Here is an 11,624-nt window from a genome sequence, read left to right as displayed (position 1 = left end):
TAATCAGCCGCAAAGTTCCAAAAAGTACCATGTGCCTGTTAAAAAGCTCCATAGTTCCGCAAAGTACCGTCTATCTCTTAATCAGCCACAAAGTACGACATCGGAACGATTTTTCGTTAAACAGCCCTAAATCAGCTATAAAGTACAAGCTGGCTATTTGGGTTTTTACTGTTATGATTAGCTGAAAAAAAATCTCGCTATATATAAAATCGAAAATCGCCACAATGACGTGAGAGTAAACATTCAGCGAGAGAGAGTTGTGAGAGCAGAGCAACGCGCGTTGCTGCGAAAAGAATTGCTCCATATAACATTGCTAGCTCGCGGGTGACGAGGGCAATGGTTACTTAGATTTTTTGTTTGCACAAACCGATTAGAAATCACATAATATTGGATATAATGAACAATTCTTTAAATAATTCAAGATGCAAATTAGCCAACTGATGATGATATGTCCCACCTCATACACCTTCCCATTATGAATCAAGATATGCAAGACAATATTAAAAAAAAACACCTGTTGCAAATAGCAAATAGCACTATGCAAAATAGCTTTTTTGTAAAATGGTTGATATTACAATAAATTTAATCATTCATCAGGTCAACAATACTCATTGTTGGTGCTTAAGCACCTCGAGTACTACACACACCGTCGTCATCGGCAGATAAGTGTGGTGCAGAATATCCTGTAAAACGGGATGCTATCTCCAGGACGTCGAACATGTACACTCCCTCAAATCTACTACCTCGCATTATTGGCCGAGTCGGGACAAGGAAAACGCATGACAATAAGAAGCAGATGTAGGCGAGAGACCCCAAACGGCCATATGCTAAAAAATCTTGCTGAAATTCCGAGCGAGGAAGCGGCGGGAGTATTGATGGCGTGAAAGTTAATGTTGAAAATGCAACGATTTACTCGCGGGAGGGAAGAACTACCTATTTCAGGATGTCCTTGCGAAACAAATCAATGAAGAGAGCGATGGTTCATTGCGCGACATGGCTGCAACACACGGCACGTATGGTGAGGCAACTTTGCGCACTGCATTAAGCCGGATCAGCATCGACTGCAGAATGATCAACAATGGAAATATGCCCAAGAGGGCAGAAAACGATTCTGACGGTATCTATCAAGAGAGATCAGGTGACCGTTCTATTGATGGTGTTGGTTAAGAACAACCACGCTATGATGAAGGATACGTCAAATTAGAAGCAAAATCTGAAAGATGTGGGGCGGCAAGAGCAAATAAAATATTTTGCATATAAACGCGAATTTGGTTCATTGATCTGGGAAGGCTATAACAGTGTTGAACCATCCTTTTCTATAACAGAACTACATTGTTGGACAAATTAGACGAGGGGATATGATTACCGTTGAAATCTCATATTTGGCGCAACAATCACAATTGTCTCATACACAAATGGCAATTCCATTTAATACTTCAAAATCTGTTTCAGGACAATAAAATCATTTTTAAGGCGTTTTTGGAAATGATCTTCTTGAAATAAAAAACCGGGAAAATTTACATTGAAATTATTCTATGTATCTATTACCTAACGTATGAAACATAAGTCGAAAAAATAGTAGAAATGGAATTCGGACCACCATATCATATTTGTGTAGTTCAATCTTACATTTATGGGTACAAAAAACAGAAGATGGATTGAATCAGAAGTGAGCATTTCGAAATTGTATGTGTTTAATATATGTGTATGTGTTAGTATGATTGGAATTGGATCTGAACCTGTTGTATATGTACTAGCGGCCATTGCACATCAAAACGTCATGTAATGAACAAGTTGCTGAGGTTACTGCTTAGTACTCTTCCAAAAAATCACGCCGATATTTAAAAAAATAATTTAAAAAATCATACATTTGTGTCAGCAAAGGCATGGAACGTATCAAATCGGACCTGCTGCATTCCTCCAGTACCTTCTGTTTTATCAAAATGGCCTCAAAGCTCGCCAATCATGATTATCATTGTTTTTACATTGAAGTTATAGTAAATAATATTGATTGGTATTGATTGTATTTTATGAGGGTATTAAATTAACTCATTTTTGAACACCAGTTCAAACAAATAGTTCAAAATGTAGTGGCTTGGTTTTTATGGTTCTTTAAGATATAAGCCCAATTTTTTACACCGGTATAGTTCATCGATATTTAACGGTATGTGCTATGTGCTATGAGAACAGGAAGTTACAAGGTTAACACATTGATGGTGTACTGCATTAGAAAAAATAGGTGTTTTAGTTATGGTTGCTGCTACTGAACATGTAGAGTTTGAAAACAAATCTAAATTTGAGGATATCCGGTAGATTTTACCGGGCCTTAACTAGTTATTTATAAAAGATCCTACTCATTTTCAATCTTTTCAATTTGAATGCATTGACTGAACTGAACTTCGAGACATAACTACACACGCAGAAAAGGCACCTCTCTGTTCGACAGTTGAGTAGGAGACCAAATACATGCGACCCTCGAGCTAAGACTGCCTAGAGATACGACGATTCGCAGATACGATTTGATTATGACAGTGCCCCATGCCCCAGACGAAATGAATGTATTTTTTGTAAGTTCTTGCTGATAATCGTTACATACACATTTTTAAAGATTCTCCAAATACCCAATCTTGAAAATTTATATAATGTACACGACGTTTCTAGTAAAATTACTACAATAATAACGTTTTTAATAAAATGACTTAATACTAACTACTTATACTAACGGTTATAATCTTTATATTGGCAATAATCCGACACACGATTTTCACACCTTGCTTTGGAACATTTTTTTGGTCCGAAATACTGCCGTATCTCGGGGGTCACCTGTACCTGATGCTATTTGGTACCTCTACCCTTTTTGTTATCTCACTTGATTATACAATGAGATGATCTATTTTAATTATCTGTATGACATAGCTAACTTTTAAATAATTTTTTTTTCTTGATTGACTTGATTTGATTTGGAAGAATGTGAAGATGAATCATGCAGCATTGTAATTTCGGAAGAAAATAATGACTTCCTTTTTCCTATTTTACTGCACTTTTAAAATAAAGCTCGTTAGCAACGTCATCTATTGGCGAAAAGCGGTACTATACATAGGCAGGGAACTTTCATTGTGCTTCTTTGAAGGGCTTGTCATCTGCTATGATGCATTTTGAATATTTATTAATTTACTAATTTAATAATAAATGTATGTATGTGCTATTTATTCAGTACCTGTTCTACAGATACTGTAAAATGCACCAATATTAACAACTATTACACTGTTCCTATTTTATATGAATATCAATTTATAAATTCCAATGACCCAATTCGAGCAATTGGTAGTTTAGTTCTGTTATTTTATATGGCAGTTTTTGTGATATTTTAATGGTATCTGTTTCTTCTAATCAGCTGGAAGACGTTAGAATAGCGTATTACGGTTGACAGCGCGATAGAAGCAATGAACGGCGAAGAGAGAAAGTGCAATGACGGGTACTGACGTGGAAAACGTGGACGCAGACAGTTTCAAATATTAAGGCGATTCTACGATCATCATCCCCTTTTTACTATTTAACCAGAACATTATTTATAATGTCTTCTGGTAATCTTCTTCTTCTTCTTTGGCTCAACAACCGATGCCGGTCAAGGCCTACCAACCCACTTGTGGGGTTGGCTTTCAGTGACTTATTGATTTCCCCCCATAGCAGGATAGTCAGTCCTACGTATGGCGGCACGGTCTATTTGGGGCTTGAACCCATGACGGGCATGTTATTAAGTCGTACGAGTTGACGACTGTACCATGAGACCGGCTCTTCTGGTAATCAGGGTTACATATTTTGTCTATTTTTATTTTTTTGTTGTAAGATAATTTTCATTTTCATTTTAGTGGTAAGCTTTGAGTATTTTATATGGAAATGAATCAAATAATGAAATGTTAAACTTCTTCTTTTGGCTCAACAACCGTTGCCGGTCAAGGCCTGCCTGTGCCACACTACTTGTGGGTTTGGCTTTCAGTGACTTATTGATCCCCCCATAGTAGGATAGTCAGTCCTACGTATGGCGGCACGGTCCATTTGGGGGTTGAACCCATGACGGGCATGTTGTTAAGTCGTACGAGCTGACGACTGTACTACGAGACCGGCTTGAAATGTTAAACTATCGTTATGAAATCGCGGGAGTGCAGGGTGGAGGACTCTCAGCAACTAAATCTGGTTTACCGCCCTAAAAGCACTCCATGCTCAATGTTTTTCGAGCATTCCCACCGGATAAAGTATTAACAACAGTGTAAGGGGATGGCAAAAAAGCCAAATCGGAAATTCCCCCGCGGGCTACATTGGCGTGGAATTATTTGAATGAACACAGACGGGAGCTGCAACCCTCATGCTGCATTCATATGTTCCGAAAACCACATGGTGTGTCCCCAAACACACCACTTACCACCATGCTCGTCGCACTGGATACGACTTGTATCTTTGTTGATACCATATTGAATCTATCACCTCAAATTCCGGTATGAATCCCTACACCAAGATAGCAGCCCAGCATTAGAGTCACCGAAACCGAGATGACTTTAACCCTAGGAGAACCGAATTTTGCCAAGTTACTCGAAGAGAAACCCGGACCGCTCCCCAGTCGAAAACCTGAGGAGCTCGAGCTTCCAGTGTCGTATACGAGGGAAGACACATCCTGAAAGCCCGACCTACTCTTATGCGTGCCGACATGCGTGCCCGATGGACTTGCGAAGCATTAGGCTATTTTCCGAGTGTCGTGTAGTCCCATGTCCATCACCAGGTCCTGGTCCATACAGTTGGATCGAAATCGACCGAAACTACCAACCCATCCTCGACTTGACACTTTAGACCGTGTAAGTGCCTTAGATCCTCCCCTGCGCCCCATTGCAGTGGCGATTCATACACTAGAAGGTCCAATCTCGTACCCCAAAGCACAAAAGGCAATCCCAAAGCACTTCCAAAATATGGACATATCTCCGAAACGTACGTACTGATTACTACTACTGGTATTTATACTCCTAGATGACGAGCTTTCCAAGCAGTGCTTTCCTCAATGCTTGAACAGAAGGCTCCCTTGGGTTATCAGTCAACTTCACGCATCTTCGAGCTCTGCTACTTTACTTGAACCTGTGATGCATCCGTCTCATTTAGCCCAACGAGGAGGCAAATCCTTGCTAATTACCAGCAGCACCACGAAGAGGTATGAGATCGGTCTTTGAAAATGTAGAATCATGAGGCAAGCGAGACCTCTGAAAAAATGAATCGTATATAAAAGCGAACTAACGTAGCCGAGGCTAGGGGCCCCCTTTAGACCGAAGCTTCCCACGGCCACTCTGCAATCTCGCTGCTTTGCCATCGATAATAGAGTTAAACGCCTATCATTCATCCTTGAAGCAGTAGCTCATAGTAGCTGATAATAGTTTCCAGCTCGATTAGTAGTTGATAGTAGTTTCCAGCAATAAACGGCCTTTTCATTTAATAAATTAATTTTTATTGTATAGTCAAGGGACCGCATAGCCCACTCGAGACTGCTCTTCTACATATACATATACATATTTTTAATTTTTCACTGCAACAAGGAGAATTCCCCTCTATTTGGAAGAGTTCATGGATTGTCCCCATATTTAAAAAAGGTGACAAGGAAGATGCAGCCAACTATAAAGGCATAACATCACTCAGTGCTGGAGCCAAAGTTTTTGAGAAAGTGATCCAAACAAGTTTACTCACGGCTTCATATCACTATATTAGCCCTCAACAACACGGTTTCGTTCCAAAGCGGTCGACGATTACTAACCTTGTTGACTTTACATCACAATGTCTCCGTAACATCGACAGCAGGATGCAAACAGATGCAGTTTATATGGATTTAAAGGCTGCTTTTGATAGCATCGATCACAACATCCTTTTAGCCAAGATGAATAAGTTGGGACTTGGGCGAAATTTAATATGCTGGTAAGAATCGTACCTTGTCAATCGATCGTATGCTGTATCTTTCTCACGGTGCCATTCAAGGTGTTTCATTGCATCATCTGGTGTGCTACAAGGTAGCAACCTGGGTCCACTACTGTTCGTACTGTTCATCAACGACCTATCGTATGTAGTACCAGCAGCGAATCATTTAATGTATGCAGATGACATTAAAATCTACATGACGATAAAAAATGACACAGACCACTCCGAGCTACAACAATACCTTCTCGATTTTCACCAATGGTGCAATCGAAACCGCCTGAGCCTCTGCATTGAAAAATACCGAGTCATTTCATTCACACGAGCACGAGAAATTAAGAACACCAGCTACACAGTTAACGGTTTACCAATAGAACGCGCTAATGCTATGAAGGATCTAGGAGTCATACTTGATTCAAAGCTGTCATTTGACCAGCAAACAGACGAGGTGATTACTCGAGGTAATCAATTGCTTGGCATGTTGTTTCGGATAACAAGAGATTTCAAAGACCCAGTCTGCATCAAAGCGTTATACTGTGGTATTATCCGCCCGGTACTCGAATACGCCTGTGTCGTCTGGAAGCCCTCAACCCAAAGACTTTCTGAGAGAATATAATCGATACAGCGTCGCTTATCTCGATACGCAACACGCTTGTTACCTTGGCCACCTGGCAGTCAGTTACCACCTTATGAAACGCGACTTCTGCTCCTCGGACTGCAACCGCTTCACATCCGACGCCGTACCGCACAACAACTATTTGTGGCTGGTTTACTGCAAAGTAACATCGACTGTCCATCCCTACTCCAGCAGTTAAACTTTTACGCGCCTGCTGTTCAGCTTCGCTCTCGTCCGTTACTTGCCCTGAACCGTAGTCGAACTGGATATGGATCTAGAGACCCCCTCAACTCCATGATTAGGGTGTTTAACGAAATTCGTCATTTGTTTGATTTTGGATCCTCAGTGCAATCCTTTAAAAACTGCCTTAGAAGCGAATTATTAAGATGATCTTACTACTTATTTTAAACTAATATTAGACTTAAGAACATTCACACGGATCCATTGTTATCCATTGAACGAGTAATAAACAACAATTCTTCATATAAATACAGGACGCGCAAGTTAGCGATTTGTTATACGGATACGGGTAGCTAATTCCACCGCCGTCGCATCGGGCTCGCAAAAGTCGCTAATAGAGTTTAGCTACCGGGCTAAACTATAATCAATAAATTAGTTGATAATGCTCAAAACCCATTTTAATTACATACAGATCGTTTAATTTGCTTTTTTTTTGCTCACAAGCTCTGTATGAAATAAAATAAATATTGTAATATACAACAAAACATAATCAATGCGCATAATTACAATAGTGGGTTTTTCCAATACTGTGACTTGTTGTGAAAATCATCGACAGAAGATCTTCAATGAACGTGTATAAATCATTATGACCTTTTGACCACTTCTGCTTGTCACAACAGAAATCACCCAGAGGGTACTATGTTTATTTAACCCAAGCTCATATTTAAGTGTCTGGTCGTTAATGCTGCTGTTCGGTGGTCAAGTGAGGTTGGGCTCGTACGTTAATGCACATCGACCGGGTGGCCAACCCCTACGCACACGAACTTGTCGAAAACAAGTGTAAATTTGTCCCGAACTCACAACTCGCCCAGCTGGAATCGAACACATCCTTAACGTGGAACACGTGTGGTCTGTCGGCGCCAATGTCCAAGACATCGGGCACTTGAAATATGTCCACATGTGGTCGTTTGCACGACAATAACGCTTGTACGTCTGGGCTAGGTTGTTACAAACTATCAACTAACGTTCACAGTAACTTCTAGGTAGGACTATTTATACAAACACACAAAGTTTCGAAAAACACCCCAAAACAAGCGCCCCGGCTGAAGCAAACAGCCGTAAATCTGTGCACGATTTTCAACTTTTCACCAGCCCGTTGCACAAAACGCGATCGGAATCCGAGGTTTATTAAAATCGCGTAAACGCGCTCGTGCTCGATCGTGTGCGTAAAAGATGCCAAGCGAGTTAGAGCCGTCATTAACATCCGCGGCCACTGCTGTTTGTTTGAGTGTGGACCATTCCGAAGGCGATGACGATTCAGTGCTGGGGCCAGCTCGAACGCAGAAAGGATTGCAACAGTCAACAAGGGTCTGCGTAATGGTGCGCCGAATAAAACCATCCTCTTGAAGTGGGTTACGATGGTGTACCCTCGGGGGAGTTTTGGATGGTCAAACTACTCCAGACCGTTAAAGTCGCGCCAGGGTCCCCTGCCCACCCGGTTTGCCCGGCTTGGCTGTTGCGGTTTGCCGGTGGTGCCAATATAGAGCAGCAAGAGGTCAAGAGGGAATGTAGATTAGTGGAACACTTAGAAGTGGATTTTCGAATAGACGACCGATCTGGCAAATGAAGCCCGGCCCAGGGCAATCGAGTCCACTCTGCGCCGAATGCTCGAACTCGCTTCATCCTGCACGGGAACGTGGCGCAGGTTTGCAAACTGCTGCGACCGTTGGCCGATGGGCGGCCTGCGGAGGAGTGCGATGCAGCTGTGGGATTGGAATTAGAGCACGTTTTAAGGAGATAACAGCTTCAATCGTTGCCCGAGTTGTGCGGAAATTTTGGCGTTCTGCAACCGAAAGCGGGTCGGAAACGGGGAAATCGTGCAAGGGCAGGAGGAATCCGCCACTCGAGAGCGAGTTAAGTAAGGGATGTGAACGTTGTTGCTGGGGTAGTGTGTGATGTGGTGACGGGTGTTCCACGTGCTGAAAGTACGGTGAAAAGACTAGGCCTTTATTTTTGGCACACGTTCAACAATGTTCAGTGACGTGTAGTTGAGCAAACCATCCGACAGTCTAAGTTATGAGCTATCGCTGTAAATTGCGATATTTGAATTGAATTGTTTTCAGCAAACATTCATCCTATACTGCCATGTTTGTGAATGATACTTAGGGTATTATATTACATATGATATAAGATATACAATAAACTGTGTAAAAAAATATATTTATGTTTGTCGTAATCAAAATAGTTTGTTGGTTCTTTTGTTGTTGGTTGTTTTGGTCTTGTTGGTCTTTTGTTAGGTATGTTGGTCTTTTGTTAGGTATGAACGAATTACCTAGCGCTAGGTATATATTCTCTCTTCTTTGGCTCAACAACCGATGCCGGTCAAAGGCCTGCCAACACACTTGTGGGGTTGGCTTTCAGTGACTTATTGATTTCCCCCCATAGCAGGATAGTCAGTCCTACGTATGGCGGCACGGTCTATTTGGGGCTTGAACCCATGATGGGCATGTTGTTAAGTCGTTGACGACTGTACCATGAGACCGGCTCGAATATATATTATCCATAACAAATCTAGTTCTGAGTAGACTCGTTTGTTTGAGAGAGTTTGACTGTCCACAGTCCTTTGTCAATGCTCTTATTCGTATATTGAAAATTCATTCATTCTGGTTGGCCTTTATCTTGTTTGCGTCAATTAATTTGCTCAGATTTGACTGATTGACGTACACATTGCATGATAGAAGATCGAGGTACTTTGAGAAGATCTTGGTTCATACGATACTTGAATCCATGACGGGTATTTCGTACGAGTTGAGTACTATGAGTACTATGAGTACTATTGAGTACTATAATGACAATTAATCTGTAGTTATCAAATGTCTATATTAAATTTATAAATTTGAATCACATGAAAACTCTCTGCTTTTATTTCTCAAAGGGTGCAAGATAAACAACGATAACGAATGTCATCACACAATATGCTTCTGTGTCATTGCTTTCAACAAAAAAAAATGAAATTGATATGTTTTCTCAGCATTATAATTATTTTCACATACGTACCCTTGTACAATCATACCAATCTTGAACTAGATATCAACCAACTTTCTTCTGTGTGGGAAAAAATATATGACCGTCGTTTTGAGCATCTTGTACTCGATAAAGAACCTTATGATATCACATCATCGCTGAACAAATTAATCGCTCTTCAGCCACATCCGTAAGCTACTTGAACGGGTAGCACTTGGTTGCATCTAAAAATTAAAGAATTTCCCAGATACATCGCCCAGTGGACATGGCAATTGAAGTCGCTTTTAAATACACCAACCAAAACAAGAAAATAAGCCGAATCATTATCAAACATCAAATCCATTCACATACACGCAGCATGCGATCACACGCACACCAGAGAGAGTGTGTGTGCCGACTCGGTCTGAAGTGGTTTAATTACTTGTCAATGAGACTTTCACCAGCAAAGGACACATTGGCAGGAAAGATAAGCGTGTGGGATGAAGATCATTGTCCATGTGCTTTTGGTTGATGAATGCCGATTATATGGGGTTGAAACGAGCTAGAAACGAAGAAACGGTACCGTGCGACAAGTGTCTTCGGGTGCGATAAGGCTCAATATGCTAAGTGTATGAAACCTCTTCAGACTCCTTCGCGGTGAGACTAAAACAGACTGATTTTCGAATCACTGAGCGCAAGAGTTGAAAGTGATAATTCTGTGTGATCCATGTCTGGTGTAATGCCCCGTAGAACTACATTAGCATGTTCTTTAAGTTTAAATGCTCGTAGGAATTAATTGAAAATTAAATTGCTTTTGATTCACTCTATCGTCAAATGAGCCAACACGCTAGCAGATCTCTCACTACAGCGAACGATAAGCTAGTGTACAAAGTAATGCGCGCTAGTCTTTAATGCGGTGCTTAAAATACTCTTCCACTGTGGCACCATCTATCTAGAGTAGATGGAATTTCATCCGTCTTGATCGTATGACGCGAAGCTAGCATAAACAGGAGCAAATAGAAGAAGAGAAGAAAGCACTCCAACGGTCGCGTCGCCTTTCTCGACTCTCTCAGACCCGCTTGTGCCCGTGGTATGATGTTATACCGTGATGCACCACGCATCTTCGACTGCGCGGGAGTAACGGTCGAAAAGGTTAATAGTAGTAGAATTATCCTTTAATTACACTTGTCTGCTACCGTCAACACCCTTACAGCTCTCGGGAGCCGTCTACTGGCTGGCTGGCTGGCTGGCTGGTTGGCCACAATGAAAATCGACACCGTCGGAAAACAGCGCACTCTCGCCGGCTTCGTCGTCGGCGTCGTCGACGTGCAAAACCATTGCCGCCCCCGGAATACGGGCTCGGGCAGGGGGTTTGTGGACACGGGAAAGGGACACGAATATGTAAATATTTACCGATTCTCGAGCCCGTCGAGATGGCGAGCACGTCGCACACTCACTAAAATATAATCGCTGCAAAGAAAGGGTTTCCTGTAATTCAATACTCCCGTTGCCCGTTTCCCAATTTTCCAGCGATCCAGTTTTTCTCGCGTCTGTGTTCCGACCGCTTCGCGCTGTGCGTTGGACGCCTGAGCGGAAAACCTAAGCGCTTTGTGGATGCGTTTTTCTGGTTTAAAATGAGTTTTTAAAAAACTTAACCCACACATACACACACAGCCAGAATTCGAAAACGGAGAAACACGGATCGTGTTGAGCATTTGTTTACTTCGGCCGAACGAGATCTTGAGAAGCGAACTTAGGGTTTGGCATCGGTCCCAATTCCAATGTTCGAGTGCTGGTGACTTAAGCAGATTGTTTATTGACGTGTTGAAGCCGGTTTTGGCCTCGAGACCTTTATCTGCTTGCTCGCTAGGATTCGTTTCAT

The sequence above is a fragment of the Anopheles merus genome, chromosome 2R (genome assembly GCF_017562075.2).
Source record: "Anopheles merus strain MAF chromosome 2R, AmerM5.1, whole genome shotgun sequence".
NCBI classification, from domain to species: Eukaryota; Metazoa; Arthropoda; class Insecta; order Diptera; family Culicidae; genus Anopheles; species Anopheles merus.
Note: the sequence above shows the minus strand (reverse complement) of the source record.